Below are 24396 nucleotides of genomic sequence, written 5' to 3'. Positions count from 1 at the left end.
TATCGAATACATAAAAGTAGTTAAGTACTTGCTGTTTTTTTTTTGTTGTTGTTGTTAATTAACTCTTGGTGATAGCATTTGACTATTCTGCTTAACGCCTACCATTGGGTAGCCGGTCTGAACGGTCATTTTCTGGCTTCTCTGTCAGATGGAGCACTGTGGAGTAGATGAGTAGATGTAACTTCCCTTAGACAGCTACTGCTGCTCTGTTTTGGTTGGACCTGCTTCCTTAAGCAAAAGAATGGGGGGAGGGGAGCCACCATTAACAACATAGCTCAGAATCTTACTCAGGTTGTGTTTGACAGACCCAAAGACTGTCGGAACCTAAAAATGCCGTTACCAGAGGTCTTAGAACAGCGTGCCCAATGCCAAGTTACTGGAAGATACAATCTTACTGATTTTTGCACTTTGGAAATCCGGACCCAAAAATACATACATACATACATACGTAAATACATAAATGGCAACCGAAAACTCCCTTTCAATGGTTTAATAAATATTGGTTTAATAAATATTAGTCTAATTCTCCATATGAAGAAACTGCCCAGTGTGCCCAGTCCCACATAAAAAATAGTTAACCGCCTTGGGCCCCTTCCTGCCATTCCTCAGGATCTCCAGGTCATTACAATATCACACGAAGATGACAAACTGCTGTTACTTATCAGTGTGTCACAGGTTTAAAGAGAACAGCAGTAAAAAACAAAATGGTTGAAGGGCCCAAATAATCTACACAATCGAAGTAATTCTAAAACATGACTTTAGGGACAGTAGAATCAGGATAATTTTGTTTTCCCAGTCAGAAAGCTCTTGGCCTCAGTTACCCCTTTTGATAAACAAGTTATTGTTAAGGATAACAAAGACTCACTGTTTGTCCGTGCCAGAGACTGTGGTAAACATTACACAGCTCCTTGACACACTGTTCCTGAGAATGCCACTAGATAGTTACTCGTTCTCTGGACAGAAGTGAGAAAGAAAGTTAAGGCTTTGAATGGTTCGGTCACTTGTCCAGAGTTACACCCTTAAGAGGTAGGGGGACACAAGGATTATACTCAGACCGTTTGGGTTCGAGTCCCACATTCTAAATCATTATACTGCATCTGCGTTACTTTATATAACTAGTCTTCCATGATTGGATCAGCCCTGCGCTTCAGTGAAGTGTGGAGCAGTAACAATTCCAAAACAAACTCAGGAAGTGTGCACTGGTCTCAGGGCAGCCACTGGGGTGCTGACGCCCCCCCAGGCTCACGCGCATTCCAATTGGCCTCCACTTCTAGCTCCCAGCATATAATCTTTAGTCATGATTTAGGCTGGGAAACTTATCCTCTAACCAGCCACTGACAGGAGTCTGTGCCTCTTGGTTTACCAAACAGTATTTTAAACAAATCAAATGGACGGGAACAAAATAGACATTTTAAGTAAATGTTTTTTTTAATCATGCTTTTGCTCCTCATCGCCTTAGTCATGTTAAGTGTGCAGTTGTAAAATAGGTGTCCAGAATTTTTCGTTTTGTAAGCCTAAAACTGTATGCCATTAAATCATCTCTCTTGTTTTTTTTTTTTTTTCTGTTCTCAGGCCCTAATAGACATTAGTCTACTTTGGTTTCTATGAATCTGAGAACTTTATATACTTTATAAAGTAGGCTTTTACAGTATTTTCCTTTCTGTGACTGCCTTATTTCACTTAGAACAGTAGTTCTCGACCTGTGGGTCATGATCCCACATATTAGGAAGGTTGAGAACCACTGACTTAGAACAATATTCCTAAAGTTCATTCATTCTTTAGCATTTAGTAAGGCTTCGTTCCAGGGGCTGGAGAGTTGGCTTTGCACTTAAGAGCACTGATTGCTCTTCCAGAGGACCTGGGTTCGGTTCCCAGTACTCACATAGCAGCATAATTCCTGTTCTAGGGATCTGACACCCTCACGCAGACGACAGACCTGCCGGAAGAACACCAGTGCACGTAAAAAATAGTAAGCTTTCCTTCCTGTTTGGGGATAGTAATATGCCCATGTTTCCTGTGTCTGCTTGGATGGAGTATACCTTTTGGCCACTCTGGACAGTGCTACTCCCGCTTAGCTATGAGGAGTCTGCTTAAGATCCTGCTCTCAAGTATTTTGAATATACTCCCACTTGTGGGACGGACAGATTCTACAAAAGTTCCATTTTTGATCTCCTGAGAAATCCCATAAGCTTCCATCACTTCCCTTCTGACATAGTTTACATTTTCACTAGTAACTGTTAGTGGCTCCACATCTTCAACGGCACTTATTCTTATCTGTGGAGCATTATATCTTTTTTTAATTCCACTTTGATGTAACAATATATTTGGATGTCAGAAAACACAGTATGGCTTAAGCTAGTATTTCACAAGGAATGATGGGTGCCAGACAAGCACAGGATTCCAGCCCCATAAACATGTTTAACTGTAGAGGCTAAATATTACCCTTGGACATTCCTTAAGTCAATGAATAACTTGTCCTTTTGAACCCAAAACAGATTTTGTTTCCTTGGGCTTTTGCCCATCACTGTCTTACTCAGAATCAAAAGCTTCTTGATATGAGGCAGAGGGAGCCAAGTGGAAAGGCACAGACTTCTTCCTTCAACCATCTGCTAGAGATGGAGAGAAAGCCGGGTATTTCAAAGGTGCCCTGGACTTGGAGATTTAGGTTTCAGGATGGAAACGAAACCAGTGCCATAGCAAGACTATCTGAAACACACTGCAACAGGCTCCAGCCACGGAAGGCTCGACCCCAAGGAAATATGGCCAACCGCCACGAAGCTGCAATGTGAGTGTCTAAAACCAAGTCCAGTTTTTTAAAAATCTTTTCATTTGACTGTGAATCATTTGTTAGAGGAAGTTGAGACCTAATAATGAATCACAGCCATTAACTAAATAGTAAGATATTATGCAAACAGCAAATTTGGATATTTGTATATATATTTGTATATTGTATGTTCTTCTATGGAGGTCAGAAATTGCTTACCTCTAAAGAAAAATAGTTTCGTATCAGTATTATCTAATATTTTGATTCTGTGATATGAATTTTAAAAAAAATCTTTAAAATCTCTATCTTATTTATATTCATATTATTTGTTTTTTATTTCTACCTCCCATTTCATGAGTACAAACCTAAAGAATCAAATACTTTTTTCCCTTTTGAATATGCAAGTGAATAAATAATTTAAAATTATAGTAGACTCATTATCATTCTTTTTTAGTTTGTGAACACTGATATTCTAATAATAATTTATTGTATTAAAAAAATCTTAAGTGTTAGCACTCTGTAGCCAGTTACTATGAAAGTTTCTAAAGCTATCAGATAATTTCAAATGACAAGATAAGCAGATTTGGGTTGGTGATCTAGCTCCTTATAGAGTATTTTTCTAACATGCCTGAAGTCCTGGGTTGGATCTCCACGTATATGGGACAAGGTGGCTCATGACTATAATTCCAGCACTTGGAAGGTAGAGGAAAGACAAAGTTCAAAGTCATCTTCAGCTACATGAGACTCTGTCTCAAAAAAGCTAAGCCAATAAAAAAGGTCCATAGATATTTTTTAATTGACATACATACAGAAAGAGACCAGTAATGAACAAATTTAGAGCTCACTTGAAAACATATAAAAGCCTCTTTGGTAAGTAAGATAATATATGTGTGGGTAAGTCCTAGTTAATAATAAGTTATAAATAATGCCCTTGTTCTGTGTAGCAGTTAAGAATGGCAAACCTGAGGCTGAGAAGTGTCTCTTCTAACAGTTCCAACAACACTCTAGTGAGCAAGCATGTTAAGCAACACAGCTGTATCTTTACCTTTGTCCAACTTACTGTTTTTCTTCCGGATGGTGTTAGTCAGCAGTGGAGACCACAAAAGAAAATCCGACATTTTAAAGCTTTGTTTTCCCCCTTACATTTATTTATTGTGCTTGTGCTTGTGTGTGTGTGTTTGTGTGTGTGTGTGTGTGTGCACATGTAAATGCATGAATGCGTGAGTATCGGTCATGGCACAACTTTATGGAGTCAGTTCGTTCCTTCTCCCACCTGGAGGTTGAACTCAGGGCATTAGGCTTAGAGAAAAGCACCTCTACCCGCTAAGCTATTTTCCCAGCCTCCACTTTAAAACATTTTAACCCAGCCTCTGCTAGTGTTAGAGGCCAATTCCTTACCGAGTTTAGGAGTGATGGTTAATAATAAACATAGAGGGAAATACCGCAGTTAATACGGAGCACGGTAAACCTGAGGATACACACAGCAGTGTTCTATTTCCAGTACTCAAAACACAATAACACAGGCCTGGAGACATGGCTCATTGGTTAAAAGGGCCCAGTTTGGGTTCCAGAACTCACAGGGTGACTTACAACCACCTGAAGCTCTAGTTATGATATCCCTGTTCAACCAATCTCAGGACATCATAAAATAGTTTCTAGTAGTCACCTACCAGGCATCTGAATTCCATTATACTACATCACAACTGCCACGTGGAGGAGCACCCCAAAGCACAGCCTAGTTCCTTGGCCAGCTGGTGGGACACGTCCTCTGGTCAGTCCCCCGATGAAGGTTCATTCCCTTTAATGAGAGTACTTGATTTAGACCGAATCCATCCGGGGATGGGGGCAGAAGGAAGAAGCGGAGCATCTTCCCCGTCTGTGATGTTAAATAGTTGGAGGGTATGCCAGGAGCAGCAGACCATGTGAAATCTCTAAACATCACGTTTATGTTTTGTCATCCAGTCTACAGTTTCTGTTCAAAACTAAAGCAAAGCTCTATTTCCCCGCTGTCTGTATTTCTATGACAATGTAGTTGTAGTATTCAAAATGTTTGCCATTTGTTTACGGCCCTAGTTGGTTCATGTGGCATGAACCTGGAAGAGCAGGGCCTAAAAATGAAGTGGACTAAAGTCTCATGCAATAGCCAACTTTATTCAGAGCATCAGGCAATTTATAGTCTGAGGGTGAAGAAGAATCACATGAGTAAGGCTTCCAATCACAAGGACAAGCCACATGTGGCAAAACATGTTTTCCCATACATGCATATGGATAACAACTGAAGTAAACTCTCTCCTGTCTTCTACACCTGGGGGTGGGCATGAAAGCACATTCTGAGAACAATTCTGTATTTTGAAGAAACTGAGGTAACAAGACTCTTGTTTTCTTAGAGTTTTCTCACAAGCACTCAGAATCCTCATATGACTCCGTTCTTGGACTGTGGTCCAACAACCATTAATTAGCTTTTTTATTTGGAAGGGTGTGTCTTTCCCCCCCAAAAAAGGACAACTTCAAGTTAATTGTGTTGAAATGTATAATTTCTATAAACATACAATTAAAAGTATACCTTTCTACTGAAGTTTAAGCATACTTTAAAAAATAAGCACTTTAGATGTCTGATTGAGTAAATATAAAATAGACAAAAACCACCCCCAAGCACTTAACCCTCTAAAACTAATAGATCAGATGTACAAAGTACATAAATTAGATTTTCCTAAGTATTTCAAGCATCTTGAAGTCAGGGCTGGGAAGATTACCAGGAAAAGCAGGCACATCAAATGCAGTCAGTAAGGGCTCTTCTCTTTTCTGTAGTTAACAGTAAAAGGGTGTGTCAATGTAGGAGACAGAGTCCAGAAAGAGTAACCATAGAAGTAGATCCCGACCGACAGAATAATGAAGTTGAACAGCAAAACCAAGAAATCTAAGTCCCTTAGGAACAATTGAGAACGATTAACTTTTTGGTAGAAAACTGAAAAGTTTAAAGTTCTTTTTGAGACTTTCACAAATAAAGGTGGGCCTTAAAAATCTTCCTTAAAAAAGACCTGAAGTTACTGATATTTACAATTCTCCGACACAGCAACTCACCAGAACATTCACAGTAAAAGCTACAGTCAACAAGCAATGAGCTTCGCTTTCAAAAGTCTTTGTTACTGGCCTACTCTTTCACTTGATTTAGTTGTAATGGATTAGTTAAATAATGTAGACGCATATAAAGAATAATAAAAATGAACATCCGTCAACCAGCTGAAAACTTAAGCTTAGGAAAATTAGTTGAAGGCCTCTGGTACCTCTCATTAATCTTTCTTCTCTCTGTTCCTGCCCCCTCCCAGTACAGAGGGAATGATCAGCTTGAATTTTGATGTTCTGGAAAATACCTTTATACTGCTACTGTGTATGAGTATGATCCATATGACAATACTCATTTGGTCTCCTCTTGAACAGGAAAGCCACTCAGGAAAGGAGGCATCTGGTACAAGAATACTAACAACACTAAGAACATAACAAAAAGCCTTGAGGTAACAGAAATATCCAAAAGGCAAGAAAATCTATTTTTTTAAAAAAAAAAAAAAGCATTCTTAAGAGTCTCAAAAGAATAAAATATACTGTAGGCGTGAACCCAGAACTGGGTAAGACAGAAAGGCATGCTCAGATACCAAACAGAAATAAAACTCTAAGAAAATAAGTGTGTAGTCTCAGAAATTAAAAACAGCAAACACTGGTTGGATTTTGATGCAATATTTTAAAGACAGGACAAAAGAATAGAGGCATTGGAAACAAGAGAGAAAAATAAGAAGAGGAGAGGAACAGCCAGGAAAGTCCATCTGTCACAGAAAAGGGATCACTGAAACATCAAGGAAAGAAAACCTGTGCAGAACTGAAGGACACGTGGGTCCAAATTCTAATAACCCAACATGAAGAATAATGACTAACGCAGACTTGCCTAGGCATATTATCACAAAGCCGCAGAATATTGATGCTAAAGACCAGATCTTTGGTTTTTATAAAGACAGAATTTAAGGATCAATAACAATAATAACAAAGACTGTTTTAGATAGAACAATGTTAGAAGCTTGGAAATAGTAGAGCATGCCTTTGAATTGGAATGGTAAAATATCTCATAGCAAACATTCTACTAACACTGTGAATCAACTGTCAAGAAGAATCTAACCAGTTTCAGATATATACATTTAAAAGTATTTCCTCATGCATATACTATCTTGGGTATCCCACCAATATAATAAACCAAGAGAGAAAAACATTAGAAATCTAGGAAGTAAGGGCTCCATAGGAAGAAGTGAAGTGATTCATCTACAGGACCATTCTCTTAAGTCCCAGATAACAGCCTTCCAAGTTGGAGCAGAGCATAAAGAAGAGACAAAGACGTGGGCTATGGGGAATGTGAAGAAGGAAGTGGTAGCCAGGCGGTGGTGGTGCACACCTTTAATCCCAGCACTCAGGAGGCAGAGGCAGGCCAATCTCTGCGAGTTCAAGAGCAGCCTGGTTTCTGGTCTACAAAGCAAGTTCCAGGACAGTCCTGGCTATTACACAGAGAAACCCTGTCTTGAAAAGAAAAAACAAAAAAAAGCAAGGTGGTTGATGTAACTATCTTGTAACTATTAGAAGATGTTCGGGAGAACTGGCAATTTTCTTTAGTTTTTAAAGAAACTAAACATAAAGCTAAGCTCAACAAAGAAATAAATATAAAGAAATAAGCATAAAGCTAAATAACATAAACATAAAGGAACTCAATATGAGGCTCGGCTTACAAAGAAATAAAGCCTTATTAAATAATCATATTTTTACTAGGCATGAAGTAAAAGAGAGCTGGGAGAAGAGACCACAGATTAATAGAATGAATGTGATCAAAGGGCATTATGTGTCTATGGGAGTGTATAATGAAATCCCTTACTTTGTGTAATCAATATATTCTTTTTTTATTTTATTTTATGTGCATTGGTGTTTTGCCTATGTGTATGTCTGTGTGAAGGTGTCAGATCCCCTGGAACTGGATTTACAGACAGTTGTGAGCTGCCATGTGGGTGCTGGGAATTGAACCTGGGTAATCTGAAGAGCAGTCCATGCTCTTCACGGCTGAGCCATCTCTCCAGCCCAATACAATATTAAAATGAAAAAGAAAGAAAGCCCTTTGTGCTTCTAAGCCACGCTTGGACAGTACTAATCTTTTCATCATGTCTGCACTTACTGAGTTTATTTTCTTGAGATTAAAATTTTCTCGTGGTGCCAGGTAAGTTTTTACAGAAATAGCTCTGGTTAAACTAAATGAAACACAAACCAAAACCGAAGTCCTTCACCTGCAGAGAGGTCTGGCAGTGGCGGGAGTGGTACTGCCAGGCATGGAGGGAAATAAGGAAGGGTAGAAGGAGAGAACTATCAGAATGAATTTGATTCATGTAAGAGGTTGTCAAATAACAAAATTAACCAATAAAAACTTACAAAAATGAAAAAGTTACTTATTCAGCTAAGGAGATTGTTGTTGTCATTTCCAGTAATGTGTAGGAGCTGGAGTCAAAGTTTGGGCTATGCAGGTACTCATTCTAAAAAAGGGATTCTCAATGCCATGTCTAAACAAATTCTATTCAAATTACAAGTTAGCAAGCCAGTTCCCTAACTTCAATGGAACGGTTTAAACCCATTTACCTTGTTTATAACCTATTGTATTACATGTTCCCTAACTTTCTTTTGCTATAAACTCAAGAAATTTTATCTAATATGTTTTATAAGATATATGCCTGTTACCCAGATAAAATTTACAATTCAGTGTTCTATTTAAAATTTTATGATCCACCATTTCACTTGCTGTTTAGGAAATCAAACCAATTCTTCATAGAGCAAACACATCAGCAAAAGGTAGAAAAATAAGCGAAGAGAGAAGAGAGAAAGAAAGAATAAACATACAAACACATCAGTAAGTTCAGTAATGAGTGCTATGAAGGAAGGAAGTCTCAAGCCAGGTAAGGGAGATAAGAAAGATGATATCGGGGATACACTCCATTTTCTTCAGTAGTGTAAGAGTAAGCCATGCTGAGAATATGGCAGAGGTTGAAAGAGACTGAGGAGTCAGCAGATTCCAGGAGAATGGAATCCAGTGAAGATGGGGAGCAGCACTCCGAAGGTGGAGTTTGCAGCTAGTTAAGTATGGCGCAGAATAAAGTGGTCACAGATGGGGTAGATGGGGTGCTTTCCGATAAATAATGGGGCCTGACTGTATAGCAGATTAGAAGCTGTTACTTTGAATTATGCGATCCAGTCCTCCTTACTCTAAGTGAAGTGAATGGTTATTAATGACTCTCAGCAAAGGACTGACACAATCTGCCTCACTCTCTGAAAGCTCGGGATGTGGGGAATAGACTGTTAAAAACCAAAGTGAAAAGAGGGCCTGGTTAGGAGTTACAGCTGTGTGGTCCAATGATCTTTGTACTTCAGAAAACATGACGGGTGGACACATTTTGTGCATGTTTTGAAAGAAGGCTGAGCAACTGGTGGTTTCCCTGTGGGGTCTAGTAAAGTAGAGAGAAGAAGAAGAGAAAGACAGGAAGAGAAGTTGGGTGTTCTTCAGGAGGATTTTAACCAGGAAGTCTTTAAGTCTGCTCCCAAGTTGAGAACAATGAGAGGAGAGCAGACTTGTTGAAAAGACAGTAGTTTATTCCCAAACATTTATGTTAAATTTCATATGTGAGCAAGCTCTCCAGATAGGATAAGGTTACCGGAACCACAAATCTAGAAATCAGTGGAAGGTCTACAGTAGGAAATTTAGTTTTTGAGACGTTAACGTACAGAAGATAATAAAATATGGACAAACCAAAAGGAGGAGGCATAGATTGGTGACGGAGAATTTTTGCACCTGTGTTCGTAAGGGATACTGGTCTACAGTTTTCTTTTTCTTTGTGGTCTTTGTGTGGTATCCGGGTAATGATGTCTTTGTAGAAAGAATTAGGAAATGCTCCTTCAGTTTGTATTTTGCAGAAGAGTTTTAGGAGTATTGTCATTAGTTCTTCTGTGAAGGTCTGGTAGATTTCAATTACTACTTCTATTTCAGTAGGGGTTATTGGTCTGTTATAATGGCTTCTCTGATCTTGATTTAACTTTGGCAGGATATATATATATTATATATATATATATTATATATATATAATCTCGAAAAATTGATCCATTTCTTTTAGGTTTTCCGATTTGGTATGGTATAGATTTTTAAAGTAGGCCCTTAAGATTGTCTGGATTTCCTTGGTGTCTCTTGTGATATCCCTCTTTAGTTTTATTAATTTGGATCTAGTCATAGCATCTTTTAGTTAATTTGGTTAAGACTTTGTCAATCTTATTGGTTTTCTCAAAGAAACAACTCTCTTTCTATTTCATTAATTCTTTATAGTTTGTGTGTGTTTTTATTTCATTGATTTCAGCCGTGAGTTGATTATTTCTTGCCATATACTCTGTTTGGATGTTATTTCTGTTTGTTCTAGAGCTTTCGGGTATGCCAATAAGTTGCTAATATGAGATCTCTCCAAGTATTTGATGTAGGCACTTAGTGTTGTGAACATGTCTCTCAGAACTGCCTTTCTTGTGTTTCATAGGTTTGGGCATGTTATACTTTCATTTAAATTCAATTTTTAAAAGTTTCTCATTTCCTTGTTAATTTCTATCTTGACCCATTTTTCATTCAGTGGTGAGGTGTTCACTTCGCGTGAGTTTGTAAGCTTCTGTTGTTGATGATATTTATGGTTAGGTAGGATGCAGGGTCTTGTTTGACTTTTCTGTATCTATTGAGATTTGCTTTGTGCCCATGTATGTGGTCAGTCAAAGAAATGAGCCATCAAGAATAAAGTGTATTCATTTGTGTTTGAGTGGAATGTGCTATAGATGTCTGACATTATTTAACTCCACCATTTCTCGGTTTGGTTTTTGTCTGGATGACCTGTCTATTGGTGAGGGTGGGGTGCTGAAGTCACCTAATATCACTGTATGATTGTAATCCCTCATTTACTTTTAAAACAAGCAGTTTCTTACAATGTCATGTAGCGGTTTGAAGTTCCCTCTAAGAGTTCTGTATTGTCTCTGCGTGATTCTAGGCAGATTACTTAATCTCTCAGTTTTAATTTTGGTATCTAACTCAGAATTGTTGTGAGTTACACAGTAGAACTGTCGATCAGTTCTCATTTCCTGCTTGCTCCCCACTTGTGGAAAACAGAGCAAAGCCAGAAACAAGAACTGTAGCTACATCCACAGTCCAGCTATTGCAGGGCATGTGACTAACTACTTCACATTTGGGGAAAGGCAGAAGACAAGAATGGATTTTCCTTGATCCCTGAACTAAAAGCTTTCATTTATACAGAAAGAAAAGATGGTTTACACCTCTGAAGACATCAGTTCTTTGTTTATCTCACAAAATGAAAATGCTGTATTACTCATGCAGTGAGTGGGAAACAAGACAGGAAGCCTTAGAACTGCAGCTGCCTCTGTTCCAAGGCAGTGCTGCCCTCTGCTGGAGACACCGTTCTCCGTCTCACATCCCTAATGCTATTTACAGTCTTCCTGAGGAAGAAAGAGACGCCCTAAAACTGAGCAGATCGCCATGGATGGAGGGAGATTTAGGATGAGAATCCTGAAAGTCACTTCATCTTACCCTATCTTTATTAAATTAAAAATCAGAGTGTTCATTGAATTCCCATTAACATGCTGAAGTGAAAGATCAGGACCTCCCACTGAAGGAGTTCCTATGCTTGTGTGAGTCAATAGTCTGTAAACAGGAGGGAACATCGATATGTAAATTAGATGGTGGTGCAGGCATTAGGTATAACAATAGCCCATATTTATGGGACATATGAGAGCTCAAAACTGAAGTTTTCAAGGCAAGGGTGTGGACTCAGTGAGGAGAGCAGGAAAGGGATCAGACTAGGAAAACTAAGAAATAGCAATAAAATGGAGAAAATCTGCCAAGCTTTTGAAAGTGTAAGAAATAGCAAGAACAATGCCACCCGCCCCCCAAATATTTGGAATTTCAACGATGGGAAAATAGAAGCGCCATTTCTTAAACTGTTAAAGAAGCCAGGCATGGTACTGCCTGCCTGTAATCCCAGCATTTGGGAGGAAGAGGTGGGGTCTGGAGTAAAACGTCATCATGGTACTGTTGAGACCATTGTGGGATACAGGAGATACTATCTCACCTCCCATCCCCTAAAATGGAAAGGCAGCAGCGTGGAGGATGGCTGAAACCTGGGAAAGATACTTCGATTTTACTACAAATTGTAAGAGGAAGGAAGCCGCTGAAGGATCTTTAACTAGAGGAGTGACCTAATTCATGATATAAGACGCTCACTCGACACGTTGAGAAAAACAGTTGAGAAGGAGTAACTAGTTAAGGTAACTGGTAATTCAACCCCATTAAGGCCTCTTCTTCTGGAGTGTACCTTCTCTAATCCCCTAGACACCCCTCACTGCCTAGTTCATATCTGATGTCCTCTGGCTTCTCACTGTCACTCTCAGAGTGACCCCAGCACTGGGCACTAACTAAGAATAACCTCCCCTAATTGTCTGTCATACCATCCAGTTCATGTTGAGATACCCACTTTTCTTCCTAATGTAACCCATAGCAGGTGACATTGAACTGGTAGCTATTTAAATCGTCATGTCATTAGCCTGGTCCTTGCAAAGTCTCGACTTCACATCATGTGCTTAGAAATGAGGTTCTTTTGATACCTCTTTTTAGAAAAATATGAAGAAACTCATGTTTCTAAGTGAGAAACTGCTTTGTAGCCATGCTTTCTTCCTAACAATAGCGTGCTTTGAAATGCTTCTGATTTCTCTTCTTTAGTTAAAATATGCTTCTTGGGGCTGCAGAGATGGCTCACCAATTAAGAGCACTGACTGCTCGTCCAGAGGACCTGAGTTTGGCTTCCAGTATCCACATGGCTGCTCACAACCATCTTGAAGATCCAGGTCCTGGAGATCTGATGCTCTTTTCTGGCCTCTGCAGGCACCAGACACATGTGTGGTGTGTGCCCATGCACATAAATAACAGTAAAAAAATTCTCTTTGCCCAAACTTTAAGGAACTTGTTATAAAATCTTCCAGTTGTTTTATGTCACTTTATTCACCTCTTTAAGAGAGAACAGAATCTCTGTTGCGTGCAGAACTGAATTGGAAGGTCTGACAGTCCTCAGTTTTGGTCCTTTGAGCTGTAAAGTTAAATGACAATTTATTTATTTAAGTGAAAGCATATGTAATATATGATCAAAAGAAGACATATGTTTAGCTGTTGATAACATAGATCCAAATAAAGCATTTTTTTAAAAAGCCGTGTCTTCAGATAAAGTGGTCAGAGATAAATAGCTCAGACTCTTCAAAGTTATCATGCCCTCTTTTTTTTCCTGCCTATGCCGTGTATGACTTCTGTCTCTGAGATGGATGCCAGTACTGCAACCCCTGTGTTTCCCATCTCTGTTCATCTGAACACCTTTGCAGCCTATTGCATTCACCTCCCCCGGAACCCCTAATTATCTTTAGAACTGTAGTAGAATGTGTGTTGTGAGCCCTTTACAAAGGCACGAGACCAAGGCTGTTTGGGGGAGAAATCCAACCCAAACTCTGCTTCCTAGACTGAGCTCCCTGGTAGAGCTTGTATCTACCAGGAAGAATATCCTCTTTCGATTCATTTGAATAAAGATATCATAGACTATTGGTCTCAGAATGACAAGGGGTTATGGAGCAGCAACTTTGTATAATTGATTCTGATTCAATTAAATCCATTTGCAAAAGAGCACCCCATATTGAGACCTTCTTTATCCAATGCTTCCCTCTCCTGATTAGCCAATCTGTGAATCATTCTTTCTCTGAAATATCACATCTGCCTCTTCAGGCTGTGACCCACTCTCAAAATAATAATAATAATAATAATAATAATAATAATAATAATAATAATAATAATAATTGCCCATGATCTTCTTGTCCCTTTCTTTCCATTTATTTTTACTATCACTGAAGCATAGCTCTGAATTGTTGAGCGAGTACATTTCACTTAAGGACTCAAGTCACCAAGGGACTTGCCTCTTGTGCTCCAATTAGTAACCTAGTTAGCCATGGAGACTCTTGACTTTTCCAACTTAAGTTTCCAATTTACAAAGTGGAGGGCAATGCCAATACATCTTCTGTAGGCCTCTCATGAGATAGCATGTGCTCAGCAACATTGACACAGAGTGCTTAATGATTGTTAGCTGTTTTCTAGAACTATCTTTATTGCTTCTTGAAAACCACTTGAAAGAGGACCACTGAATTAAACGCCGAATTTTCATCTTGGCCCGTAGTGGCTTCCATATCATGGAACCATTCTACAATTAAAGACTTAACATGTATTCCTTGCATTCGTGTTAATATGACAGAAACCCAAGCAATACTGAAGCCTGTGACATTTCCTAGACATACTCTATGTTCACCTGCCTTGTTTCTTCTTGTCAGTGTTGGCTTCTATTTAGAATTTTTCTATTATTCCCCCTTCTTTCTATTGAAGTGGACCTTTTAAGAATTATTTACACCTTTAGAGTCTCCATGAATGAGTATTTATGTTCACTCTTTACAAAGGTACCAGACCAAGGCTGTTTGTGAGAGAAATCCAGCTTAAATTCTGCTCTAGGGAGCAGAGGTCCCTGGTAGAGACTGCATCCACCAAAAGGGGTATCTGTTTTTATTTAATTTGCATAAAGTTATCATAGAGTAGCAGGCTCAGAATGACAGTAGATTATGTATCAGTTGGGTTTAACTGATTCTGAATGAATTAACTCCATTTGCAGAAGCCAGATCAAAGTTCAAAGTGTATGGTTTCTTTGCAAACTTACCATGACTCTATGCAGACAGGAACTACTGGGTTCCAGCATGTTACCAAGCCCCAATGAGTAGCCACTGTATCTCAGTTGGCTGGATGGCCTGTGTGAAGAGGTAAACCAACCTTTAAATGATGTGTCTGTTTTAAGATACATACAACTGGGGCAAGCCAAGTTAGAAACTTTTATTACAGTTTCTAATGGCATATTTTCAGAACAGGACACAGAATGTCCAAGGGAAATAAAATGCAGGTGTCTGCTAGATTGTTTGGGCCTTGATGTTTTTTAGCTTCTCACTGGCAATTTAGAGGAGATGTAGCTCTGACTGCTGTATGGGCTGATTTCTTCTTTTTCTCCAAGGAAGTGAACCTGGCCGGGAAATGTCAGCATCAGTATTTCTGTATAAGAGGACCTGCTTGTCTTCTTTTACTTTTTATTGCATGCCATGGCCTGTGTGTGGAGGTTAGAGGACAACTTAGAGGAGTCTTTTCTTTCCCTCTACCATATCTATTGGACTGGGCAGCTAAGACCTGTACCCTCTGAGCCAGCCCAATGGCCCTTGTCTTCTTTTAAATGGATCCAAATCAAACTACTGCACCATTGGTTTCAGCTTACGATTTGTAAAGGTGGTCCTGAAGCCAAGAAAGCTACGAGTTGTGCTCCTTGTTACACGTGAGAGAGCAGGGATCATGTAGGACTCCATAGGTGACTTAGGAAGAATTTCCACAGGCCCATCTCTGTTTGCCACCCAGCTGTGCTGATGGATTTTAAGAACGCCAATGTTCAGTTGAGAAGCAGCACTCCTGCCTGGGGACCTGTGATGCTCGAATTTGTCTTTCCACCTTTGCTCTGAACATGCTCAAATCCTCTCTCCTAGGAACAGGTTTAGTTGAAAACAACAAACAGGGTTGGCACCTAAAATAAGAAAGGATGGCTGCCAATGGTTGTGTGAGGCATGGGACCTGGAGCCCCAGGGGACTGGTGAACAAGGACTCCTGATATTATTGCTTAGACTCAGGATTGACAGGTGGACACCGACAGCAGAGGTCACCAATGAAGAGAGCTGGTCTTTCTGCCCTTCCACAGTACTCAGTCTTTCCACACTGCCCCCTGCAAGTGCATACATGATGGACAATGGTTAAATGGAGACGCTGGAACTGGGGACCCCCTGCCTGACCAAACAGGAAGCTCATGTTAGATCCTTTGAGTGAATACCCTGTAGAAATGCCTGCATATTGCTGCCAGATATTTCAATGGAAGTTGATATTATGGTTGGATGAAAGGCCTCCTGTTCTTCACATATTGGCAACAAGTTAGTCCAAGCACATTTGGAAGATTGTAGAGACACCAGGTTGCAATTCTTGCTTAAAGTTAATCTAGGGGATGGAGAGAGGTAACATGAATCTTAAAGGGTCTTATTAATAAAAAAAAAAAAAAAAAAACCCGGGAGCCAGGTATTGAGGTAAATTCTGAATGATCAGAGAGACACAACAAGCCACAGCTAACCTCATCTCACCAACTTCTCAGCTGATCCTGGTTCCTCAGACTGGAAGCCTCTGAGTCCTCATCTGAATGGATCTCAGCTGAACTGCTGCTAAAAGCCTAAACGCTTAAAAGCCTCTAGTTTCTCATTCTCACGCCTTATATACCTTTCTGCTTCCTGCCATCACTTCCTGGGATTAAAGATGTGTGTCACCAGGGTTGGGGATTTAGCTCAGTGGTAGAGTGCTTGCCTAGCAAGTGCAAAGCCCTGAGTTCAAGCCTCAGCTAAAAAAAAAGTGTGTGTCATCATGCCTGGCTGTTTCCAGTATGGCCTTGAACTCATAGAGATCCGGATGGATCTCTGCCTCCCAAGTGATAGGATTAAAGGCCTGTGTGCCACCATTTTCTGGCCTCTATGTCTATCTAGTGGCTGTTTTGTTCTCTGACCCCAGATAAGTTTATTAGGGTGCACAATATATTGGGGGACACAATATCACCACAGAGAGATGGTTCAACTGCTAATGTACTTGCTGTCATTATGGAAGAACCATGGTTCTCAACACCCACACCAGGTGATGCACAACTGTCTACGACTCCAGTTCCAGGAAATCTGACACCCTCTCCTAGTCTCCATGGGCAGCTGCAAACACACACAGTGCACACATAGAAAGTACACACACACACACACACACACACACACACACACACACACACATAAAATAAAATAAAAATAAGTCTTAAAAAAATATAAAGCTCATCTGGACTCTCAAAAAGGAATGTGGACAGAAGAAGCTTTTCTGCTTCATTAACTACTCAGGATCTCTGCATTTGCTGTGTAAACAGGGGCCTCGTCTCTTCTCAGGAATGCCAGAGCTATAACTCAGTGGGAAGGAAAAACAAGCAAGAAAGGTAGCATTTGTCTGGTTTTTATCATCATTTTTAAAAGCATGCAGTAACAGTAGACTAGGACGTGCCCTCCTTGCTTGTAAATGAGTCCACAGGCATGACAGGAGAGAGGCATCACCAATAAAGGTGACAAATAAAACTCCTAGAGCAGGACTCATGCTCCTGGTGACCTGATGAAATTAGAATTCAGCACACACTTGGGGGTTTCTGGAAATACGTGGCCATGCCAGCTACAGCTTGTTAAAAGGCCCCAATCCAAGGAGACCAGTGAATAGGAAGCCTTCTAAAAGAGAGCATGGATTGAGGCATTATGCTTGGAAAAACTGCACTCTAAATGTTTCTGCTTCCTGATTTGTAACTTTTCTTTTGCTATTTTTTATTTTTATTTACATTTAAACCAGGACCTCACACATTCTAAGCAAGTGCTTTACCACTGGGCTATACCCCTGACCTCTACTTTGTAATTTCAACTTGTCATGTGTCATTTAAAAAGTTACAAGTTTTTGCATAGCTCAGCACAGGCCTTTGCACTTTCCTCTTCATTTAATTCATTCAGTTGTTTCTTAAATAGCCTCTAGTCCCACGTGGGCCTCCATCGATTAACAAAACATGCAGCTTCTGGCCCTTGGACAACTTAAATTCCATCATACGTAGCAGTTTTCCTGGTATGTCAAAAAGACACTAGAAAACATTAAAATATAGGAAGCTAACAGAGCTCAGGACAGGGTGCGTACACCGTGCAGTCTTCAGGAACTTTCAAGTCATGAACTTCAGAGGGACAGCAGGGATTTTGTTGGTTTTCCCCCTGAATTTTCTCTTTAGTAGAATGAGTGGCTCTTTCAAATCAAGTGTCATTCAAATTGTGAAGAACTAGTACACATTATGTATACTCACAGAATACTTTTCCTCTCCGCGCCCCTTGCTCTCTGGATTTTAAGACACAGCATCTCTCACTCTGTAGCCCAGAAGGGCTTGCTGCTCACTGTGTAGCCAGGGCTGGCCTCAAACTCAGAAGCAGCCTCTTGCCTCTGCCTTCTGAGTGCCGATTGTGGCCTTGAGCCCGACATACCTGCCTTCAGAATACATGTTTAAAGCAAAGAATTGAAGTGCTAGGACCTGAATGTCTATATCCCCTGAAACTCATGCAGTCTTACCCTCCAAGAAGACTGGACTTAATTAGGTCAAGAGGACAAAGCACTCGCTCCTGCTTGAGCTCCGACTCTTATTAGAGGCACCACAGGGAGGCCCCTGTACCGCCCACCGTGTGAGGTCCGATGGCACATGGCTGAGTACGAAGAAGCAGGTCCTTACTGCCCACAGAGACTATTTAATTACTCTGCTGTGGTGGGCCTCACTGCCTAATTCTTAACTCTCATGACCTACAAGGTCCCTCCTGACTTGGTCTTTGCTCACCACACCTCAGTTTCTCCTTCACTGTCCATACTGAAACCATGTCAGGCTAATCCCTTTTTCTAGCTGTTAAGCTCTCTTTCTTGCATCAGGACCTTTAAAGATGCTCCTACGTTTCTCCCAGCTACCCTCTGAAGATGATATTAGTCTCTCCGCTTGGGTATCTTGGGTATCCCTCATGTGAGCCTTACCGGGTTACAGTTACTGTGAAATCAGTGATCCCACATCACCTTTCCCCCAGCACCCTGCGCCATTCTTCGTCATAGTTTTGGCCTCTCCTTTGGTGCCCACTTTTTCCTTATCGGTGAGCTCCCTGAGGGACCAGTCTGTTGTCCATCACTGCATCTCTAATGATCTAGTCCTCAGTTTATGACTTCTATGATGCCCAACAATCCACAAATTGATTCTTTGTCCAGACTGCCTAGAAGGCTGTAGTGCTAAACTCACCCATACAATATCGTCTAAGTCCTGCTTTCTTCCACGGAATAGCTGCTTCCCCGTTGGTAGAATTTGTCTTGACAATTTCCCTTTGCCACGTTACAGTATGATCCTTCGCCTCTAACTGAACTTTCATGCTTGCTTTGGTGAAATGGACCCCTAATATGACTGAAACATCACCCATGTCTGCTTCTGAATTTTTTCTTAACTTTCAAGATGGCAGCTTAGTGGCTTTAGACATGCCTCTTCTGCAAGTGTCAAGATTCCTGCGGCATCTCCTACAGACACATTTTTGCTCACCTCAGTTTCCTCCTGCCAGATGCTTCTTGGATTTGTCACAGTTCTGTCACTACAGAATAGATGGTGGCTTCCTCTTCTCTTCTTCTTGGCCTTCTCTGTAGGATTGTTCCAGTTTGGGTCATTACTGGTGGGTGATTTCTATCCTACAATGGCTGTCCTGCCTTCACTCGGTGGAAACAAACCTGGTCTGCTTGGTGGGCTTTGACCCCTTCCTTCAGAATGGCTTGTCATTTTGTCTTCTCTTGCTAAAGCACACATGCTTTACAATGAAAGAACATATCCATGAACATCTTCATGCATCTAGATAATCAGGACTTTGTTGACTAAACTACCAGCAGTAGGAATTATTAGCTCAAAGGGAGCTCTTGTGGGTATGGGCCACATATGTCAAATGAAAATGAAAGAAAGAAGAAATAGAATAAGGATAATTCCTCATTCTTAATCACCCCTTCTAGAGATAATGTTCGCAGATTGATGGGGAGAGATAATAATCAGTGTTTTGATTTTTAAAATTCACACTTTTTATTTTTTATTTCCATTTTTTTAAGCTTTCAAGGCCAATTCCCAGGCATTGAATATGCTGGGAAATGCTTCACCATGTGCTATATAACTCCTTGACTGGTAATGCATGAGGATTTCTCAATGCTTAGATAGTCAAACCCTCTACATCTACAGTGCTTCATTTGTTTCTCACAAACTCTTGGAGCCTCTTTTATAGATGAGGTTTGAAAGGCTTAGAAAATTCCAATGATCTTCCCAGTCTAGGTGTCGGGGACCAGTTCCTACATTTATTTACCCCAGGGACTCTTGAGGAATGAGGGATAAGAGATTTAAATAAAAATAAAGAGGGGAGAGATACAGAGAGAAACACAGGATAGCTTCGGGTGGGCCTGGATCCTTATCCACTTTATTAAAAAGGGCTTTTTATAACAATGCCAAGGGGAGGGGCAAAGGACCTCCCCCTTGCTAGATACAGCCAAGTGTTGACCCTTAGAAACACCTGGTAATCAGGTCTATGGTCCAATCAACCTTGAATGCAGTCCTGCTGAATAAAGCCAGTAGGACACCTAGATGGCTCCAATATCTAGGATTCCATAGATGGAATAGGACAAGGACACCCCGTTTGTGCTTATCATGCCTCACCATTTTTTGACTATTTGTTTTCCATGTCCTTCTAGAACCTTCTCTCTATTTAATGTAGGGATTTGTCCATAGACAAGAGTCTATCAGATGGAGAATTTCTTTATCCTCTAGAGGAACTCTCAATTGACATAAAAGTGCACAATGAGGAATTCCAGTGATTACTCTGTGCCTCAGTTTTTCTGTGTGGGGTTTTAACCATTTGTCATGTACAGAAAGAAAGAATGAAAAGTGGACTTGATTTACTAAAACTTTATAAACAATATAAAAATATTCAGTCCAAACATAAGTGCAGTTCATAACAAAGAAGAAGATTAATATACATGTGTAGAAAAATTTCTAAAATGGTCTTATTAAATGAAAAACATGGAGCCAAATATAGGGGTGAAAGCCTTAGAAAGATCAGGGAAATAGAAATAGCCACCAGCCAACCTTACCTCACCAACTCTGCAGTTTCCAAATGTGAGTTACTTCCTGTCTACCCATGACTTTATTGCCTTGCTTTTCTGCCCTCTCATTGGCTCTTAGCCTAGCTACCTCACTTCCTTGTTACTGTCTGTCTGTACAGACCTCCAGGCCTCTGCCTCTGGAGTGCTGGGATTAAAGGCGTGTGTCACCGTGCTTGGCTCTGTTCCCTAATGTGGTCTTGAATACACAGAGATCCTGCCTGCTAAGGGATAGGATTAAGGGCCTGTGCTTTGTTTACTTAAAATGGCTTGCAATTTCCTCTGATCTCCAGGCAAACTTTACTTATTAAAGCACAAATAAAATAGCACCACATTTCCCCTTTTTTGTTTAAAATAAAAAATTATAACCAATATAAGAAAAAGTATATATAATAAGTATATACAGTCAAGAATTACCTTAACAATGTCTAGTCCATTAACATTTGACAGATTCAGACAAAAAGTTCCATTATATACATTATATACATTAACAATGTCCAGCCCATTAACATTTGACAAATTCAGACAAAATTTCATTATTTATCCTATTTGGTGAGTCCATTCCAAATTTGTATACAATATACAAAATTCCAATCCAATGTAAAATATTTAAAACAAGTAGTTCCTTTTTAAAAGTAGATTCAATAATCTACCTTTTAATCTTATCATACATGATTGTACTAATGACTCCCAAATGTGTTGGCTTTATAGCTTTATGTGTTTTTTAATATCCTAACTTTGGGGACACTTTATGGAAACAATCAGCTGCCTAGGAAGACAGATAAGGTTTCTGCAAGTCTGTCACCTTAAGAGTTCACAGAAATGATTATTACCAATACATGAAATCACATCCATACTAAATATAAATCAAAAAGTCTTGGACACACCTGAGGTTATACTTTAATTTTAACTTGTTACTCTAATATTTTATGGTTTAAATATTAAAAAATTTAAGATGGTCATTTTTATTTTTTCTTTCCTTTTATTGAAAATAGATTTTTTGCCGGGCGTGGTGGCACACGACTTTAATCCTAGCACTCGGGAGGCAGAGGCAGGCGGATCTCTGTGAGTTCGAGGCCAGCCTGGGCTACCAAATGAGTTCCAGGAAAAGGCGCAAAGCTACACAAAGAAACCCTGTCTTGAAAAACCAATATATATATATATACTCTTATAATATATCCTGATTACAGTTTCTCCTCTACTCCTCCCAGTTCATCCTCCCCTCCCCTTCCATCCAAATCCACCCCCTGTGTGTCTGTCATTAGAAAGCAAACAGGCTTCTAAGGGGTAGTAATAAAATAAAATATAATGTAATAAGATAAAACAAAATCTAACAGATCAGAATAGGGCAAAACAAACCGAAGGAAGAGCTCAAGAAAAGGCACAAGAAACAGATTAGATGCAGAAACCCACTCATTCACAACTCAGGGATCCCACAGAAACACTAAAATGGAAGATATAATCTATACACAAAGGACCTGTAGGGTAAAGAGAGAGTTAATACACATACACACACACACACACACACACACACACACACACACACACACACACACCAATCTACTCCACGAATGTGTGTGTGTGTGTGTGTGTGTGTGTGTGTGTGTGTGTATGTGTGTGTGTGTATGATTTTATTTCCTGTTGGCCATCTACTGCTGAGCATGCAGCCTACCCTTAGTAGTTTGTTTCCCAGGAAGACTCCCGTGGAGTAAACTAATTTTTCATTTGTAGGTAGTTATCAATTGAAGAAGCTTCTGGGTTAGGGATGGGGTCACATGTCCACTTCTCCTCTCAGCTCTAGGCTCTCACTTAGTGCAGACCCATGCAGGCCCTCTGCATGCTGCCTCAGCCTCTGCGAATTCATATATGAACAAGGCAACTGTTTTTTTTTCATACATCATAACTGCTTAATAATTTCAACTAGTATCTTGAATATTTTTAGGAAGAATGAAAAATAAAACTGATGAACAGAATTAGTGCTAATTTGAAGTGCTTGGCATTCACATTTGCATAGTCCAGATGGAATACCTTCAGAAAGAAGATTTGGAATAATTTTCACCCTTGATACAACCTTCAAAAGCATAATCTCACAACTGTGGACTATCTTGCTTGCAGAAAGTTTATAGGCATCTAGTGTTTTAAATACATATTACTTAAATTGAGTATTCAATTTTCTCTTTTATTCACTTTAAAAAAATAATTCAGCTGGGTGTTGGTGCCACATACATTACATCTGTAATTACAGTACTTGGACTAAGCAGGAAGTTTGTAAGTTCAAGGCCATCCTGGGATAAACAGTGAGAGCCTGTCTCAAACTCAAGTTATACATACATATATACATACATATATATACATATATATAAAACTCAAATACCTTATAAATTTAATTAAAATAAACTTGAGAAATTTCTTAAAAGTGGCATTTAGAGAAAACCATATGTATTATTATTTAGGTTCTTGTAGGAAAGATTAAATCATAATTTTATAGAAAATTAAAAATAAACGAGAAAGGCACTTTGTGGACAAGCTTAAGGAGAAAACATTAGTGACCATTTTTATCAGATACTAATTCTGCATCTCACATGGTAAAAATTGGCTGTAGAGCACTAAGTCAATCAATCAAATTGGCTTCAAAATACACACAGAGAAAAGCAAATACAGTGTAACTCAGTGGATGAAAAATTAAGGAAGATTGGTTCTGATTTAGCCTTTACATCACTGTAAAGGGACTTCTCACTGTATATAGCTTATGTCCGAATTGGCTCATATTTATTTTTCAAGGAGGAACAAAATGAGACACTATTTTTTTTCCTTTGCAGAATGTATGAATATTTGTTTGCTCAAAGTTACGTACTGGGAAAGGTTAAGTTAGTATTTCAATGAAAGATAAAATCTTCAAAGTAAGCCACAAGCTTAAATGATAAGAATTAGATTCACTGAGCTAGAATGTCAAGGCCCAAGGACTAGAGAAAAGATTTGTATGACATACGGGGAAGATTGTTCTTGGTGTAAATTTTTTATCTCTTCACTAGATCAGCTCTTTTAACTTATGACCTCTGTATCCATGTTTCAGAATGAACATTGGGGAGTCCAAGAGTAGGAATCCATGTGTTTTCCTGGAGACAGCAGCTATTATGAATGAGTGAATGTAGCTAGAGTTTTCCTGTGTTCCAGCCTGCCAGTGCTCAGGACAAATCTCTCTCTCTCTTACCCACCAGTCCAGCAGCTGCTGGGACCCAAGTAAACACACAGAAGCTTATATTAGTTACAAACTGTATGGCCATTTGTTCAAGCTTATTACTGACTAGTTCTTACACTTAAATTAACCCATAATTCTTATCTATGTTTAGCCACATGGCTTGATACCTTTTCCCAGTTCTGCCTTCACATCTTGCTTCTCATGGCAGTGGCTGGCAGTGTCTCCTGACTGAGCCCTCCTGTTCCCAGAATTCTCCTCTCTCTTTGTCCCGCCTATACTTCCTGCCTGACTGCTGGCCAATCAGCACTTTATTTATTAACCAGTACAACACATTCACAGCATACAGATATCCACAGCAAGTGAATCCATCATTCTAAATAGTAGGAGTGGCAGAAACCATGGGACTTTGAGAACATATATTCTATCTAGAGATAGTCAACCTACTGTATGTCTCTCAAACAATTCACAACACAGCAAATGAAGCAC

The 24396-nt window shown here is 39.7% G+C and overlaps 1 protein-coding gene across 3 annotated transcripts in view; it reads left to right on the top strand.

The window, feature by feature from the left end:
* Positions 1 to 24396, top strand: part of Oxr1 (oxidation resistance 1) — a 317223-nt gene that overhangs the window by 169173 nt on the left and 123654 nt on the right. Inside the window, exon 1 of one of the 3 annotated variants that reach the window (XM_059247541.1) lies at positions 2598 to 2785. The exons of the other annotated variants lie outside the window; for them this stretch is intronic. The gene's annotated coding sequence lies outside the window, so the exon portion shown is untranslated. Of the gene's footprint in view, positions 1 to 2597; positions 2786 to 24396 lie in introns of those variants that run through there. 3 annotated transcript variants of the gene reach the window in all.

The sequence above is a fragment of the Peromyscus eremicus genome, chromosome 20 (genome assembly GCF_949786415.1).
Source record: "Peromyscus eremicus chromosome 20, PerEre_H2_v1, whole genome shotgun sequence".
Taxonomy (NCBI): Eukaryota; Metazoa; Chordata; class Mammalia; order Rodentia; family Cricetidae; genus Peromyscus; species Peromyscus eremicus.
This window is presented reverse-complemented; position numbering and strand designations above follow the sequence as displayed.